This window comes from Cetorhinus maximus, chromosome 6 (assembly GCF_964194155.1).
Source record: "Cetorhinus maximus chromosome 6, sCetMax3.hap1.1, whole genome shotgun sequence".
Lineage (NCBI taxonomy): Eukaryota > Metazoa > Chordata > Chondrichthyes > Lamniformes > Cetorhinidae > Cetorhinus > Cetorhinus maximus.
Genome location: NC_135884.1, coordinates 99,815,995 through 99,834,109, shown reverse-complemented (window position 1 = coordinate 99,834,109; position 18,115 = coordinate 99,815,995).

Below are 18,115 nucleotides of genomic sequence, written 5' to 3'. Positions count from 1 at the left end.
GATAACTTTGAAATGCCAAAAGAGACTTGGGCTCAATATAATGGGATATTTTTGGGAAACAAAAGGCCCTCTAAAATCTAAAAAAACATTATCAGACAAAATGTGTTAATAACTTGGACCGAGTGGGAACCTTTGCTCTGCCTTGAGGATTTTTGAGAATATTGTATTGGACAGAAAAGTTCCGTCAGGGCTCATAAATTTGATAGTGCAGTAATTAATTTGATGTACCACTTAGGATGCAAGATAGAAATGGGAAAATTAAACCACTGAATGGTATTTTTCTAATATTATAATGAAAGTCAGGGAAGTGTCGGTGAGAGTTGTAAATTGATAGCTTTCTCTTAGAGATGTTTGTGTCCTTAATATACAAGCTGCCTTTGGTGGCCTGGCTCCTACCTGAGACATCGGGACTATGTGGGGGTACAACCAACTTTTCTCCCTTGTGGTTTGGTACAACTGAATGGCCTGCTGGACCATTTCAGAGGCCAATTAAGAGTCAACCACATTGCCATGGGTCTGGAGTCACATAAAAGTCAGACTGAAGGACACTGGTGAACCAGATGGGCTTTTATAACAAAATGGGAGTTTCATGGTCACCATACTGAGAATAACTTTTAATTCCAAGTTTAATAATTCATTGAGTATAAATTCCACCAGTTACCATTGTGGGATTTGAACTCACAACGTTAGACCGTTAATTGGGACTCCTGGATTATGGCAAACTAATCACCTTAAATGTAACAAAAGAGGAGGCTATTGCTTGGCTTCAGGGATTTGCATTTGCTAAGTAAATAATAATAAACAGCACACCATGGGCAGAATTTTCGCGTGAGCGGGCGGGCGCGGACCCGATCGCCGCCTGCGACCAGGTCCGTGCCACCATTTTACACGGGCAGGCCAATTAATGCCCGTCCAGCATGAAATGCGACTCCTGAGGACAGTGGAAGTCAGTGGGCGGCGGTGGAGCTGCTATGACTGCCAGGTCCAATGTCAACCCCGTGGCCTGTTCAAGAGTGCTCCTGCAGCCTTGCAAAGGCTGTCAAACATGGTCAGCAGAAGGGGTCCCCAGAGTGCTGCTGGTGAGCAGGCCAGGCAGGAGGGTAGGGCAGGGGGGCACTGTGCCCCTTGTTTGTCAGACGATTGCCCTGCTGCCCTCCTCAAGGAGGCTCGTTCTCAGGGACAAGAGGAGAAGGCTTCCCCACATAATCAAATGTGCCTGGGAGGAGGTGGCGGAGATAGTGAGCTCCCATGACGTGGTGTGATACACCTGGATCCAGTGCTGCAAGTGTTTTAATGGCTTTTTGTGCTCTGGAAGGGTGATTACCAGGTTGGCATTGGTCACTTAACCCAGCAGGTAGGCTTTCCCCTCTGGCTGCAACGCCCCCCACTCCCAACTCTGAGTGCAGTTACTGCATTGAATCATTGACAGCATGTGTCCTTCGCTGGGTGGGCCAGCAGATATAGGTCATGCCGAAGTCACCCTGAGAGGGTGGTGATGGGATGGGTACTGCACCCACAGCATGTGGTACAGTGACACCCACATTACTGTTTTGGGGGCAACCTGGAGGAGCTGCACCTAGGCACAGTGCTGGAACTCCAGGACATTCCAAAGTCAGGGTGATGACATGCTGAAAGGGGAGATTCCAGGTGGCACTGATCCATCTGCTGGCCTTTGCGTTCCACGTGCTTGTACCTCCTTGCTTTGCAAGGTTGGACCGTGTGGTGCCAAATGTGATGTAGGCTGCATTTGGCCAAGTGGGGGGTACAGGCCTGGCATCTTTGTGTGAGTGTGCAGCAGCTGCAGGGTGAGGAGGCACTGGAGCCCTGCAATGACCCACTCTGGTTGGGGTGGGACGGCAGCGAAGAGATTCTAGGTTCAAGTTGCACTAATCAATGCTCTTCTCTCCTTTTCAGGAGAAGAATGCTCATAGTGCCGCTGAGCGGTTGAGGACTGGCGGAGGGCCGGCCCAGTTGACTATCATTTTCAGGTTCGAGCAGGAGGCCCTTGATCTGGAGAGGCGCCATGTGCCCAGGTCTACCGGTATCGGTGAGGCTGGGGTGCACTGAGGTCACCGTTAGTGTCCCAGCAGCCACGGCAGTGCTGAATGTTCAGTGATTGAAGTCTACAACATGGCTTGACCATTTTTTATGAAAGGATGAGCGCATAATGACCTGGGGGACAGGGATGCATTTTGTCATTGTCTCCATGTTAACTAATCAAATGCCCTTATTCTTCCTTTCAGCATCAGCGGAGCAGGGCCGGGAGGAGCAGTAGGGGCCCCCTCTCACGGACTCACCAGCGTCACACCATCTCTGCCAGGCAGGCACCAGTGCAGATACTAGCACCTCAGTGGGAATTAGATCAGCAGCCGGAGGATTGCTGGAGACCAGGACAATGCTCAGTTGGTGGCTGATGATGTGCCTCTGGAGTCATCCATGAGGCAGCAAATGCTGGAAGTCCAGCAGGGTGTGCAGGAGGATCTGGGGGAGACGCATGAGGCTATGCTTGGCTTGGTGTCCATGGTGGAGGAGTCTACGTGGATCATCGCCAATGCAATGAGCCTCATGGCCGAGGGCCATGCTCCCTCTTTGGAGAGTGGCGACTCTTGTGGAGCAGCTCCTCCAGGAGACCACTCAGGGCTTCCTGGGGATGCACTCGGACCTGCAAGCTCTCACGTCGGCATTGACCTTAGCTGGTCAGTGCCAGTGTAGGAGATGATTTGGGCACCAATTATCCCAGCTCGGTGCCCATCCATCTCCAGTGAGCAGGGAGGTCCGAAGTTACCTCATGTCAGTGCAGCAGCTGCCTGTCGTCTCTGCGGGCTCCTCTCAGGGCGCTCCGGATGAGGGCGGCAGCTCCTCTGCCCCTCTGCCAGTGACAGCTGCATCCGATGAGGCTGCGACGACTGGGGAGATGCCAGCTGTGGAACTGGCTGTTCCCTCCCAGGCGGGGCCAGCACAGGCTCCACGGGCCAGAGGACGGCCGCCAAGGTCATCGAGGCCTTCAGGACAGCACAGTGTGCAGGCTGTCTCAGATGCCAGTACCAGCAAGGGGACATCCCCTAGACATAGCACCCAAAAGCATAAATTTAAGGCACCTTAGGCACACCACGGGTTTCTCACTGGTGCTTTTGTCTTGCCCCGCAATGAGGTCATGATTAGTTGGTGTGCCGTTTAACACCTTTCGTCATTTTGTTTCCTTAAGTTCATTTTGTTATATTATTAAATTTAGACATGTGACCATGGCTGAGGGTGACTCTTTTCCTCTGCAGGTGGATGGTTACCCATGATGTTATGAGTGAGTTGTGTCACATTGAGCTTTATTGACAAGGCCCTTAGTTAATGTTCCTATCCAGGCAGATTTAGCACTCAGGTATCGAATATGGAGCCTGCAGCACAGGATTGTGCTGGAGGTCCATCTGTGGTGTGCTTGCTGAAGGTTTGTTGGATTAAAGCCTCCCAGGTGTCCCTGCCTCTCTGGAGTATGCCCAGGTCAGCGTCTACTCCCTCAGCATTCTCCTGTGTGTGCTCATCCTCAGGCTCACTACTGGACTCATCGTGTGCAGCCGCAGCCACTGCATCTACGTCTTCCTCGTCCACTGCATCCCCCCTTTTCAGCACAAGATTGTGGAGAGCGCAGCATGCAACCACTATCACCGACACACAATCTGGGGGGTACTGGAGTGCACCCCCTGAACGGTCCAGGCATTGAAAGCGCATCTTGAGAAGACCAAAGGTTCTCTCCACCACAGCCCTTGTGGAGACGTGTCTCCTATTGCACCGCTGCTCAGTTTCTGTTCTTGGATGGCGGAGAGGCATCATGAGCCACCTTCTGAGGGGATAGCCCTTGTCACACAGCAGCCATCCATCCAGCTGGGCTGGAGCACTGAAGATCTTCGGCACCTGGGAGTGTCTGAGGATGTAGGCATTGTGGGAGCTGCCTGGATACCTTGCACAGACTTGCAGAATCAGCATCCTGTGATCACACACTATCTGCACGTTCATGGAGCAGAAGCCCTTCCTGTTGATGAAGGCACCGGGCTCACCCACTGGCTCCTTGATGGCCACATGTGTACAGTCTATAGCACCCTGGACGCGGGGGAAGCCAGCAATGGCCGCGAAGCCTCTGGCTCGCTCTGTCTGGCTGGCCTCGTCCCAGCGGAAGTGGATGAACGTCAATGCACGTCTGAACAGAGCATCTGTCACTTGCTTGACACAAGTGTGTACAGCTGATTGGGAGACACTGCAAAGATCACCCACCGACCCCTGGAAAGAGCCAGAGGCTTAGAAGTTGAAGGCAGCTGTGACCTTCAGAGCCACTGGTAAGGGGTGTCCATCCACACAGTTTGCGGAGATTTCAGGGTCTATCATCTGACAGATAGAGTTGACTGTCTCCATTGAGAGACGGAACCTCCTTTGGCACTGGATCTCAGACATATTGAGGTAGCTGCTTCGCCACCTGTATACCCTGGCAGCAGGATAGTGGCGTCTTCTGCCGCGCCTTTCACCTTGGTCTACCTCTTGGCCCTGTGCCCCTTGTGCCTGCCCCTCTCCTCTCAAAGGTGGCTCCCCTGGAGGCTGCATGTGGACACCTAGCCTCCTCCCCCTTCTGGCCCTCCCTTCCTCCTCAGAGGAGGTGCCACCAGTGGAGAGCACAACTCCCATTCCCAGGCTAAGGGAAGGCTTCCTAAAACCTGCAGGCCCCAAAAAGGATCTTCATTGTGGAGTCCTGACCTGAGGGTTGTGAGTCCTGTCCAAGCGGCTGGTATGAGTTTTGAAGTATTTCTGCTCACGCAGGCAAGTATCAGTTACTTTCCAAATTAACTATCTGACTGAGCACATTCGCGACCCCACTGATCCCTCTTATCCCCCGCCGTGGATGAGGTTTATACAAATATGGTCTACCCACCTGCCCGTTGCGCCTGTGTGACAACCTGAAGATTGCACGGGCGCCGAACAATCACCGTCGATTGGCGCCTCAGGGGCCTTAAGTGGTTCATTAATTAATGGCGGGTGCGCATCGGAGATCATCGCGTGTCCACCCAGTGAAATATCGTGATGGCGTGCGGTGACATCGGGATGTATGCCTGCCCCCACATGCCAACAGGAAAATCCTGCCCCATGAAACGATTAATGTGGTTCAGGAGAGTTTAACAACTTTTAAATCACCAAGACACTAAAATATGCTCCATTGATTAATGAAACAATCTGGGTAGGGTTAAACCTACTGCTACTTGCCAAAGGAATTGAAATTGAAGTTGAATTGGTGAGGGACATGGAATATAGATTGAAATATGTGAGGGTGAGGGAGAAATAATGCTAATTAAGAATTATCCACAAGATGTATAAGGGTAAAGGGAGAACTGGAGAATCTTTTAAGTCCATGACTTATTAATGATATTGTAAACAATAGCTTTCTGCACAATATATTATGGGCCAGAATTGGCCCACCCCCCCAGTGGCCCACCCCCCCCAGTTGGTGTGTGTGGCCCACCCTCCCCCCCACCCTCCAACCAGGCCGACACATAAAATGATGCGCGGTGACATCGGGTGAGCATCCTGATGTTGCCATGTGCCATCGCAGTATTTAGGTGGGCAGGCACACGATGTTCTCAGATGCGTGCCCGCCATTAATTAATCAGCTACTTAAGGCCCTTGAGGCAACAACTGTCTGCAATTTTTCAGGGCCCATGCGATCTTCAGGACATCACAAGGGAGGAACGGGCAGGCGGGTAGGAGATATTTGTATAAACCTCATCCACGGGCGGGATAAGAGGAGTGAGTGGGGTCGCGAATGTTATCTTTCAGGTATTTAATTGTGAAAGTTACTGACACTTGCCTGTGTGAACAGGAATACTCCAAAACTCATACCAGCTGCTTGGACAGGAGTAAAAGCCTTTAGGTCAGGACTCTTTGGTGAAGATCCTTTTTGGGGCCTGCAGGTTTCAGGAAGCCTTCCCTTACCCTGGGAATGGGGGCTGAACTCTCCACTGGAGGCACCTCCTCTGAGGAGGAAGGGAGGGCCAGAAGTGGGAGGAGGCCAGGAGTCCACATTCAGCCTCCAGGGGAGCCACCTTTGGGAGGAGAGATATAGGCACAAGGGGCCCATGGCCAAAAGGAAGTCCAAGGCGGAAGGGGCAGCAGAAGATGTCACTATCCTGCTGCCAGGGTTTACAGGCGGCAAAGCAGCTACTTCAATATGTCTGAGGTCCAGTGCCAAAGGAGACTCCGTCTCTCAATGGAGACAGTTACTTACATCTGTCAGGTGATAGGCCCTGAGATCATCTCCAACTGTGTGGGTGGGCACCTCATGCCAGTGGTGCTAAAGGTCACAGCTGCCCTCAACATCTATACCTCTTGCTCTTTCCAGGGGTCGGTGGGTGATCTTTGCAGTGTCTCCCAATCAGCTGTACACACTTGTGTCAAGCAGGTTACAGACGCTCTGTTCAGACGTCCATTGACCTTCATCCACTACCGCTGGGACGAGGCAAGTCAGGCACAGCGAGCCAGAGGCTTCGTGGCCATTGCTGGTTTCCCCCACGTCCAGGGTGCAATAGGCTGTACACATGTGGCCATCAAGGCTCCAGCAGGTGAGCCCAGTGCCTTCATCAGGAAGGGCTTCCACTCCATGAACGTGCAGATAGTGTGTGATCACAGGATGCTGATTCTGCGAGCCTGTGCAAGGTACCCAGGCAGCTTCCACCATGTTTACATACGTAGACGCTCCAGCCCGGCTGGATGGATGGCTGCTGTGTGACAAGGGCTATCCCCTCAGAAGGTGGCTCATGACGCCTCTCCACCATCCAAGAACAGAGGCTGAGCAGCGGTACAATAGGAGCCACACCTCCACAAGGGCTGTGGTGGAGAGAACCATCGGTCTTCTCAAGATGCGCTTCCGATGCCTGGACCACTCAGGGGACACACTCCAGTACCCCCCAGATCATGTGTCGCTGATAGTGGTTGCATGCTGCGCTCTCCACAATCTTGCGCTGGAAAGGGGCGACACAGTGGACGAGGAAGATGTAGACGCAGTGGCTGCGACTGTACACGATGAGTCCAGTAGTGAGTCCGAGGATAAGCACGCACAGGGAAATGCTGAGGGGGTAGACGCTGACCCGGGCATACTGCAGGGAGGCAGGGACACCCAGGAGGCTTTAATCCAAAGAACCTTCAGCTAGCCCACCACAGATGGACCTTCAACACATGCCAGGGCTGCAGGCTACAGGCTCCATACTCGATACCTGAGTGCTATATCTGCCTGGATACTAACATTAACTAAGGCCCTTGTCAATAAAGCTCAATGTCAAACAACTCACTCATAACATCATGGCTTCCCGTCCACCTGCAGAAGTAAGGAATCACCCTGAGGCATGGCAACATGTCAAAATTTATTGAGATTATAAAAGTAACTCCAGACACCATAAAAAAAGGTGTTGCACATCACACAAAGTCTTAAATGAACAAATATGGGGCAACATAAAAGCACCAGTGAGAAACCCGTGGTGTGCCTAAGTGCCTTAAATTTACGCTTACAGGTGCTACGTCTAGGTGCTGTCCCCTCGCTGGCACTGGCATCTGAGACAGCCTGCTCACTGTGCTGTCCTGTTGGCCTCGATGACCTTGGCGACCGTCCACTGGCCCGTGGAGCCTTTGATGGCCCCGCCTGGGAGGGAATTGCCAGTTCCACAGCTGGCATCTCCCCAGTCGCTGCAGCCTCATCGGATGTCATGGTCACTGGCAGAGGGCGGAGGAGCTGCTTCTCTCCTCCAGAGCGACTTGAGAGGAGCCCGCAGAGACGACAGGCAGCTGCTGCACCGATGTGAGGTCGCTTCGGACCTCCCTGCTCACCACAGATGGATGGGCATCGAGCTGGGATACTTGGTGCCCAAACCATCTCCCACACGGGCAATGACCAGCTGAGGTCAATGCCGCTGTGAGGGCTTGCAGGTCTGAGCACAACGCCAGGAGGCCCTGATTGGTCTCCTGAAAGAGCCTCTCCTCGAGAGTCGCCACTCTCTCTATGGAGGAAGCATGGCGCTCAGCCATGAGGCTCATTGCATCAGTGATGCTCCGCGTGGACTCCTCAAACACGGGCACCATGCCAGGCATAGCCTCATGTATCTCCGCCAGATTCTCCCGCACACCCTGCTGTGCTTCCAGCATTTGGACGACTCCAGAGGCACATCATCAGCTACGAACCGAGCATGTGCCTGGTTCCTTGCAGTCCTCCGACTGCCGGCGTCCTGGGCACTCTGTCTCTGCCCACACCTCGAGCAAGTGTGAAGTGCCCTCACCGCTGTGCCCTGGGACACTAGCTGAAGATCTAATTCCCACCGAGGCACTAGTATCTGCGCTGGTGCCTGCCTGGAGGAGATGGTGTGACGCTGGTGAGTGGATTTCCTCTGGGACTTCTGGGGTGAGAGATGGGCCCTCTGCCTCCTCCTCTTGGCCCTGCTCCGGTGATGCTGAAAGGAAGAAAAAAGACATTTGATTAGTTAAAGTGGAGACAATGTCAATTTGCATGCTGCTCCCCTGGATCATTATGCGCTCATCCTTCCATACTCAATGGACAACCCATGTTGCTAACTTCAATCACTGAGCATTCAGCAGTGCCATGGCTTCTGTGACACACATGGTGACCTGAATGCTCGCCAAACATACCTCCCCGTGGCACCCCAGCCTCACCGCCACCGGTGGACCTGGTGCATGGCGCCTCTCCAGAACCATGGCCTGCTGCTCAAAAGGTGTCCGCCAGTCTGCATCCGCTTTGCGGAATTGTGCACAGTCTTCTCCTGAAAAGGAGAGAGGAGCATTGATTAGTTCAGCCTGCACCTGAATTCCCATCGCATCCCTGCCACCCAAGCCAGAGTGAGACATTGCAGGACTCCAGCTCTTCGCAGCTGCCGCACACTCTCCCAAAGAAGCCAGGGCTGACCACCCCACCCTTGCCCAAATGCTGCCTCCTTCACACGTGGCACCACATGTTGTAACCTTGTTAAGCAAGGAGGCACAAGCACATGGAGCGCAAAGAGCAGCAGATGGATTGGTGCCCCGCCACCTGGAAGCTCCCCTCCTAGCATGTTAGCACCCTGACTTTGACATGCTTCCCAGTACCAGCACTCTGCCTAGGTGCAGATTCTTGCCTTTCACCCCCATTCTATACTCTGTGTGTCAGTGTCACACATGCTGCGGGTGCAGAACCCATCGTAGCTCAACCCTCTCAGAGTGAACTAGGCATGGGCAATATCTGCTGGCCCACCCAGCGAGGGATACATGCCATGAAGGATTCAATGTTGTAACTGCACTCAGAGTTGTTGGGGGTGGGGGGGGAGGCGCCTTGTGGGGAAAGGGTGACAGCTGCATTAAGTGACCTCAGCCAACATGGTGCTCACCCTTCCCGAGTGCAGGAGGTTGTTGAGTCTTTTGCGGCACTGGACCCATGTGCACCGCACCACGTCATGGGAGCTGACACTCTCGGCCACCTCCTCCCAGGTATGTTTGGTCAGGCGGGGAGGCCTCTGCCTCCTGTCCCTCGGAAGAAGGACCTCCCACCGCATTGCCACCTCCCCCAGGAGGGCAGCTAGTCACTCATCCGAGAAGCGGGGGGCACACTGTCCCACTGCCCTACCCTCCGGCCTGGCCTGCCCTGCTGCCCTGCCCCCCGGCCTGGCCTGCACCGTTGGCCTGCCCTCTGGCCTGGCCTGCCCTGCTGCCCTGCCCCACCGGCCTGGCCTGCACCATTGGCCTACCCTCTGGCCTGGCCTGCCCCGCTGGCCTACCCTCCAGGTTTGCGTGATGCACAGTATGCCCTCTGTTGAGCTCTTCTGCTGGCCATTGTGAGCAGCCTTGCAAAGGCTGCCAGGCCTTCACTTAAACTGGCCACCGGGTCGCCATTGGACCCGAAGGTCTGTGCATGCCCGCCGCTGCCCGCCTACTCCTGCTATCCTCGGGAGTCAAGAAATACCTGGGTGGGCCATAATTGGCCCGCCCGTGTAAAATGGTGGCGCGGACTCGATTGCGGACGGCGATCGGGTCCGCGCTGGCCTGTGCCCACTCCTGCTTAGCCTGCCCGACATGGGGAAAATTTTCTCCATGATTTTCTTTGACTCTATCATGATCTGCTGCTTGAAATGTATATACTTGGTGAAAGGGCTAATGACTTAAATTAATAGGCCCCCTGCAGAACGATAAGAAATAAGATTGTGTGAGGGTTTGGAGGTAGATTTCCCCCCTGTCAACCCCTCACCCCACCTTATGTTGGCGACTGTGAGAATATGGGCTCACAAGAGTATTTTGAAGAATTGGACATTGCAGGAATTAAATAATATTAAGTATTTTTCTCTAAAGTTACTATTCTGCAGAAATAAACTGCTTTTGACTGTCTGCTGTCTTCTGGCAGCTATGGTATCACAAGCGGCCTTGTTATAGCAAAATCTAGTTATTTTTGCCTGGAGAGGAAAAGAACAGACTGAGACTTAGAGAATTCAACAGCATTTTTCTTATTTCTTTCTATGTGGGAATGCACAAACTTGTGTAAATTGTTGGAATATAATCAAATATAATTCCTTTTTCTACTTTGCAGCAGTCAGCTTTGTGAGATTGCAGTTTAATATTGAGATTGTTAATCTATAGGTTTATTACCTTAGATTTATTTCTCGTCTGTTAGAAATAGGGAGGGACTTGTTAAAATCTAGATTTGGACTGTCCAGCTATCTCAGAGCCCATTGAACCGGAATGGAAGCAAGTCATCTTCGATCCCAATGAACTGTCTAAAAAGATTTGCAGTTAAAACTCATGTCATGCTCCAGTATATTATGAACTTTGAGATAAAACTTTTAAAATTTTGAACAAAAAAGCAGACTATTACAATGATCGCTGTAAACCATGTGATTTTTGGTAGTATCAGCTCCAAACAATCCTGAGGCTCAAACAAATAACTAATTACATTTGGACATTCACAGCCATCTAGGAAATTCACACAGATATAAAAACAAAAAACTACTGCGGATGCTGGAAATCCAAAACAAAAACAAAATTACCTGGAAAAACTCAGCAGGTCTGGCAGCATCGGCGGAGAAGAAAAGAGTTGACGTGTGTGCGAAAGAGCGCACTGCTCCCTGAGACAAAGTCCTGTCTCAGAGAGATTAGTGACGCATAAGAGAAGTCAAAAAATAGAGAAATATTAAAATTATTAACACATCCCCCTCATGTGACAATGTCACATGAGATGGGACATGATAATAAGAAACACATAAAGTTTATTAAATTTTTAAATAACGGACATGAAACTTCATCCTGCCAGTGGGTGAAGTTTCATGAATAATCTGGAGCCCACTGGGGCTCCTGGCCTGCCCGCCAGCCTTAAGCTTGGATGGGCAGGTCTTTAATTATCTTAATTAGCCTGGCAATGGCCTTAATTGGCCATTGACAGGTCGGCGGGCGGACAGCTGATTTCACTGTCCTCTCGCCTTCCTAAAAATTTAAAGGGACCTGGATGACGTCGGGGATTCCTCCCGACGTCATCCCGCATCATTTTCTCCTCGGTGAGCGGGCCCCGCCCACAAATCGCTGAGGGGAAAATCCTGGCCAGAGTGACCATCAGAAAGTCATCGAACCAGCTGTGGTCAACTAAACAGCCAAGATAATAAACAGCAATAACTTGAAAGTTGGAAGAGGACTTCCACAACCTGTTCCAGCTTCAAGTTTATCTGAGAACCAACCTCCTGGAAATTCAACTACAAGAAGCCTTGCAGTTTACTGAGGAGCCTTTGCTTACAAGACCTGCACTGCAGCTAAAAGCATCAGCTCATCTAAGAAGCTATAGGCTTGCCATGAAAGAGAGACTGAGACAATTATATATTGTAATTGTATTTTTCCCTTCATCTGTATCTAGTCTTTGTGTGAGTGATGGTGAATATGAGTCGAGTGAGTGAGGCGGCGCGTTTAAGCCTCGGGGGCAAGTGTCGGATAATGAATAATCTTCTTTATTTTAAAACTTACAAAAAGGCTTGCTTCTGGGATTACTTAAATTGGGTCAACCACTCTGATGGTAAGAAAATACACATATCACGCATACAAAACATATTAATCATGGATAATAAGAAAATACACAAATTCTGTCCATGACATTCAACTTGTCCTCAAGGTTCTGAGTTGCATCATCAAGCATGGAAACAGGAAACAAGCAAAGAGAAAGCTTGTACTAAGGCTAGAAAGTCATTAAGGGAGGACCAAAGCCTGTACCTGACCATAGCACTGGGCTGTGCCTTAGTTGGATGCATTCTTCTGCAGTTCCATTGTTTGGTATATATCCTAATGGGTTTGGGGCATTTTCAGAGTAGAAGAGCCAAAAAGGACACCAGAGAGGTGTTGATGCGTATATGTGAAGGTAGTACAAGGAATGGGCCATGCCTTCTACCAAAGGGCAACAAGTACTATCATTCGCAAGTGTTCTTTATAAATCACTGTTTGAATACTGTAATATATTAAGCCTCATTAATGTTTAAATAAAAATCATAACTGTTATCAATATAGAGTCAGCTTCAAACTATTAAACGGACTCTCCAAAAAGACTTTGGGAGGAATTTTCCTCTCCGTGGACTAAGTGCGGTGGTGGGCGGGAAAAGTGGCTTTCTCTCTCCCCTGCTGACCGCAATGGTGCGTTTTCGCAGCTGATTGTCTACCTTTCGCCTTATTAAGTATGCATCAGCTGCAAACATGTCGTTCAGCCGATGGGCGGCCTGTGATTCACCCGCCCCGCTGTGACCTCAGTGGATCCTTGCTCCAGGTGCCATATTTAAACCACATCCGCACACAGATCTTTCAATGTCTGCATCCCAGGGTTACTCCAGTCAAGAGATGGTCCCCAAAAGCAGGAAGAGTGCAGCCCCCAAATTTAATGACGCCTCGCTGGGTCACCTTTTGGAGGCTGGCGAGACCCACCATGACCTTCCTTGCCCTTGGAATGTCTTGCGGAGGTCCAGCAAGGTCATCAACCCAGCTTGGGGGGAAGTGTCAGTGGCGGTGAGTGCCAACTCAACCCGCAGCAGAACAGCGATACAGTGCCGCAAATGGATGAATGATCTCATCTGCACAGCCAAGGTAAGTCAAACTTCTCATCCCCCTCAGCTCTCACTCTCAAAAGCCCCTCAAATATTCACAGGATGACAGTCCATAGGTATCTCACACACTACCAGCACAAGGGACACTCACAGCTCACTCTTCCATATACACCCTGACATCTCCATCTGGCCTCATATCCTGTGCAGTTTGCGTCCTCATCCCGTACATGGCTCCACTCAGCACCCACACAAGGCAGGCATCCTTATCATCTGCCTTGGTTTGCTTCCTGCTCACACTCTCTCCATTGTCTTTAGGCAGGCCAAGCTCGCCCGCAATAAGAGGGAGAAGCCCCAGACTGGTGACTGGATGCCAGAGATCAGGGCCCTCACCCAGTGTGAGGAGCGTGCAGTACGCCTGGCCAGAGAGGACCGGGACCGTGCCTGCAGTGATGGTGAGGTTGGCAGCACACACCTAAGTGAGGACCCTGCACCAGCTGATCCTTCAGACAGCAGGACTGTGAGTGCAATGTTATGTCTTGGAGTTTGTTGCCATGCACTAATCATCTCTACTCTCCTTCACAGGCAGCACAGCCAAGTGCCCCAGGGATACTGGGAGCCAGCCCCTCATCTCCAGCCCCGAAGACACCTTGGATGAGGATCTTGAGAACCCACTTGTGGAAGACCCATCACAGTGCTCACCCACCAGCACAGAGACACACACCACAGTGGGACCTTGATCTAGAGCAGGTTCTGTGTCACAATCTGGTGAGCACAGCACAGATTCTAGTCCACAGCAGGCTGGAGGCCAGGATTCTGCTGAGTCCCAGTCAGATGAGCCTGTGGACTCGGTCTTAACACAGATATTGGAGCAGCCACAACAGACACGGGTATATCAGGCAGGATTGTCAGCTGCATTCCACAGATTACAAAGCATGATGGAGGACTCCTTCCACGTTCGGTCTGAGGTAATAGTGCCAGCATGCTGGCGCACTGAAGCCAACTGGTAGGATGGCAGCCATGGAGACCTTGGTCCAGGACATAGCGCCTGTGCTGCTGCATGAGTTGCACTCCATTGCTATAGACATTGATGGCATCCACCAGTGGCTATGTGAGAGGGGGTCAGGGCACCTAAATCTGACTCCAGGTGCCTCAGGGAGTCAGCCAGGGGCCCTTGGGCACCCTTAGGGACAAGGACCAACAACTGGACACTCCAGGGCCATCCACCTAGTTGACTCTGAGAGTGCCCAGCCAATCCCAAGCCCCTCTGCCTGTGACCCCCATCACCTCCAGCTCCACAGGCCGAGAGGGTCCACCTGCCCCATTGCAGGAGACTCAAAATAAGATGGGGCCCTCCAAGTCTCGGCCCTCCAGAGGATGCCTGCCAAATTCACCATAGACAACAGGGTGTAGCAGTTAGCAGGCTGCCTCCACCTCCCCTGTGGATGTCGGGAAAGCACCATGACGTAGTGGTAGGGTTAAGAAGATCAAGAAACATTAGGAGCACAATGGTGGCACAGGTGTTCACCACATGTACATACTTTCCACCAATAAATAAAGTTGCACCGATTCCACATCTCCCCTTGTGTATGCCTCCTCTGTATGCTGAGTTGTATTGTGCTCGATCAGATGTCACACGATGTTCCCTCCCACCACTTATTGCTGATTTTGCATCAAACACCTCCAGTCAATGTTATGTACAGCATCTCATCACAGTATGTGCCCCTTCTCAGCTCATTACTGACATCAGTGATGCCTCACCCTCAATGTAAAGTGTGCTTGTGCAAGGCATCTCATCTGCATGCATTGCAGGTTCGAGTGATGTTCATTCTTGCCTGTGTAAGGTGAAGGCTCACGTAGTCCCCCAACTTGTCTGTATTGTGGAAAGGTGAAAGTGTAGTATAGAAGGAGAGGTGTAGATGTGCATGGAGAAGGGTAATATTTCCTTGAGCGCCATGCTCACTGTCATTCGTGAGAGTCTGCAATCTATAAGCCCATACTCAGAGGTCGAGTGCGCTCTTGCCAGCCCTGTGTGTTGTCAACTCTACGAGTGTACATCTGCTAAGCTGACCAATAAGTGTGCACACCTTCCCGCCTTAATGTGCCGGTGACCTGTCCCTAGTGGGCACAATTTTGTCCCAGCGCTCAAGGCTACAGCTTTAACCATTTTGCACCTTAGAATTGTCTGCATAGTGCCCACAAGACCATTGTCAAAAGGAAGGGATGCAGCACTGCCTTATTTATTCTGTTTGGCCTCCCCTCCCCTAAACACTCACCGAGCTCGGCGATGCTACATCCATATGGAGATGTGTTGCGGTCAGTGGAACCGTTGAGCATGCTCTCGATGCTCATATGTTAGCTTGATGGGAAGGCAATGATCAGGGCAGAAATGGGCTAGGATGTGTGCTCTTTATTATCAATGAAGCAGAACCTTGAGGGCTCCATGGTGTGCCTGCAATTTTGTGGTTGCGAGGGCCAGAGCTGACCATTATAGGAAACTGATGGTGTTGAAAAGGAAGCTTTTTCGTGTTTGTCAAGCAAATATGTGAAGATGGTCATTGTGAGGTGATCCATGTCCATTGAAAGATCAGGCAAACTGGAATCCCACATCCCTAACTAGGAGTGGAGGGTCTCAGTGTAATGGAGATTAAGGTAACGCAGAGGACTGAGTGCTTTGAACAAGCTTAAACACCTGTTGAATGCCTTGCCTGCCTTGGCCCAAGTCTAACCTCGCAGTATCACCATCGACGTGACACATAAGGCATTTTTCCATTGCTGGAGGTGGATCTCCTTGAAGTGCTTTGTCGGAGTAAAGGTACACTGCCATGAGTCCACTGAGGACTGCTGTGCAACTCCTGCTTCTTGTAGGTTGCCTTAGCAACTGGGATGCTGGAGAAATGCTTGAAGATGCAGTACCTTCTGTTGTGTGATGCTGGAACGACCTCCTGCAGTTGGTACCTCATCTCAACAAGGACACATGGGCCTGAGGCTTCATCATGGAGGACATAGTGAACAGAATGTCTAAATGCTCAACCTGAGAATGAGGAGGATGGTTGAGAAGACTAACCACGCTGGTGGTGATGTGGGCCCATCGTGGAGGCCATTGGTCCGACAGGATAAGCACTGCTCCTCATCATCATCCTCCTGGAATCTGGTGGCTACGAGCGCCTCACATGTACGCCTGCTTTGTCTGGCCCATGCTATGGCTTCTTTCTCTGCAGTCTCAGCTTCCTTGATCATATCGCCCTCATCCCTCTCAATGTCATCCTCTTCGGAGGAGACATGCAGCTTCTCCATCTCAGCATCTGGCAAGTCCTCCCCACCTTGCAGCGCCAGCTTGTGCAGGGTGCAAGAAACCATGATGATCCGTGAGGCCCTCTGGGGAGCGTACTGGAATGATTCGCCAGATCCGTCGAGACATCAGAATTGCGTCTTCAAGATGCCAATGGCCTGCTCTACCAATGTCCGTGTGGCGGAGTGAGCATCGTTATGCCTTCCCTCAGCTGGAGTTTGTGGCCACTGGATGGGTGACCTCAGCCACATCCTTTACAGGTAGCCTTTGTCACCGAGGAGCCAACCCTGAATGTTGTGTGATCCCTCAAAGATGTCCAGGATCAGCAATCTAGTCAAGATGTAGGAATCATGACAGCTTCCTGGGTATCTTGCACAAACTTGCATGATGTGTTCCTGTTGGTCGCAGACCAGCCGCACATTGAGCTTTTCCTGCTGATGTATTGCATTGCCTGTTGCCAGGGAGCTCTTATAGCCACATGAGTGCAGTCAATGGCACCCTACATTTGTCGAATCCGGAAGTAACAGCAAAGCCCAGTGCTCTGGCTGCTTGGCTAGCTTGATCTCTAGTGAAGTGCACGTAATTTTGGGTGTTGCCAAAAAGGGTGTCTGTCACCTCCTTTATGCACTTGTGGGTGGAAGCTTGAGAGATCCTGCAGAGGTCCCCAGTACAGTACCTGGAAAGAGCCACTCACGTAGAAGTTAAGAGCAGCGATGACTTTCAGAGCCACTGGCAAAGGATCTCCTCCCAGTCCCCGCAGCGTTAACTTATGAAGAATGTGGCAGATGTGAGCCACCAGATCCCTGGACTCACCAAGGCATTAACGACACTGTCTCTTGCTCACCTACAGAAAAGACATGCGTTTTCTGTACATCCCAGTCTTGAGAGGTGCCTATGTGCGGCATTTCGGTGAGCCTCATCTTCTGGCTCCAGAGGGGGCCCTTCTGGCCCTTGTTCATCAGGGTGAAGCTCCTCCCTTTGGCGAGCCTGCCACCTCCGAAGCACTCTTCCCTGCCTATCCTCCTGCCTGCATGCGACGATGCAGGCAACATTAAATGTATCCTCCATCTTCCTGATGGTTTCCTTCTCTGCAGGAACATTGATAGAAAGACATGAGTGAGCATCATCCTCCAAAGATTCTCTTTCTGTTGCTGACTTGAGTGACTGTGAGTTCAAGGGGTTGGTTACAGTCTAGGCACTTATTAGCCAATACAATCTTGGCCTTTGCAATGACCACTCTCAGTGTTACAGGATGCTGCCTCCCCCCAACTCTCGGCCCCATTTCAGTAGATCTACTGCTATGAGATCGATTTGGCCAGGCGCTTGGATGTCCTGCATTTATTCGAGGCGATAAATTACTCATTCAGTGGACTCCATGACTACATCCTTTGGAATACAAATGAGGGCATATGCTCTTTTAGGGGGCCTGGGAGTTCCCGTCTCTGAACCTGGCAGCTGCAAGGATCTGAGGTGGGGTTTCCAAGAAGCTTCTCCTGTTTGTCCAGATTCTCACTTGTTTTTGGAGTCATTATGACAATGGGGAATTACCACAATTGGCACAATAGGTTATTGCAGGGAGATCGATGATTAGAAGGCATCGGAATCAATCTCACATGAATGCGCTATTACATTGAAGGCTCCAGATTGCCTCTACAGTTATTGAGATGCTCCTAACATGTCTCAGCTGTGCATTCCTCCTCATGTGATAACATAGATTCCAGATGTGTGCTCCTTTAGTTGGTCCCCCAGTGCTGTGATTCACTCC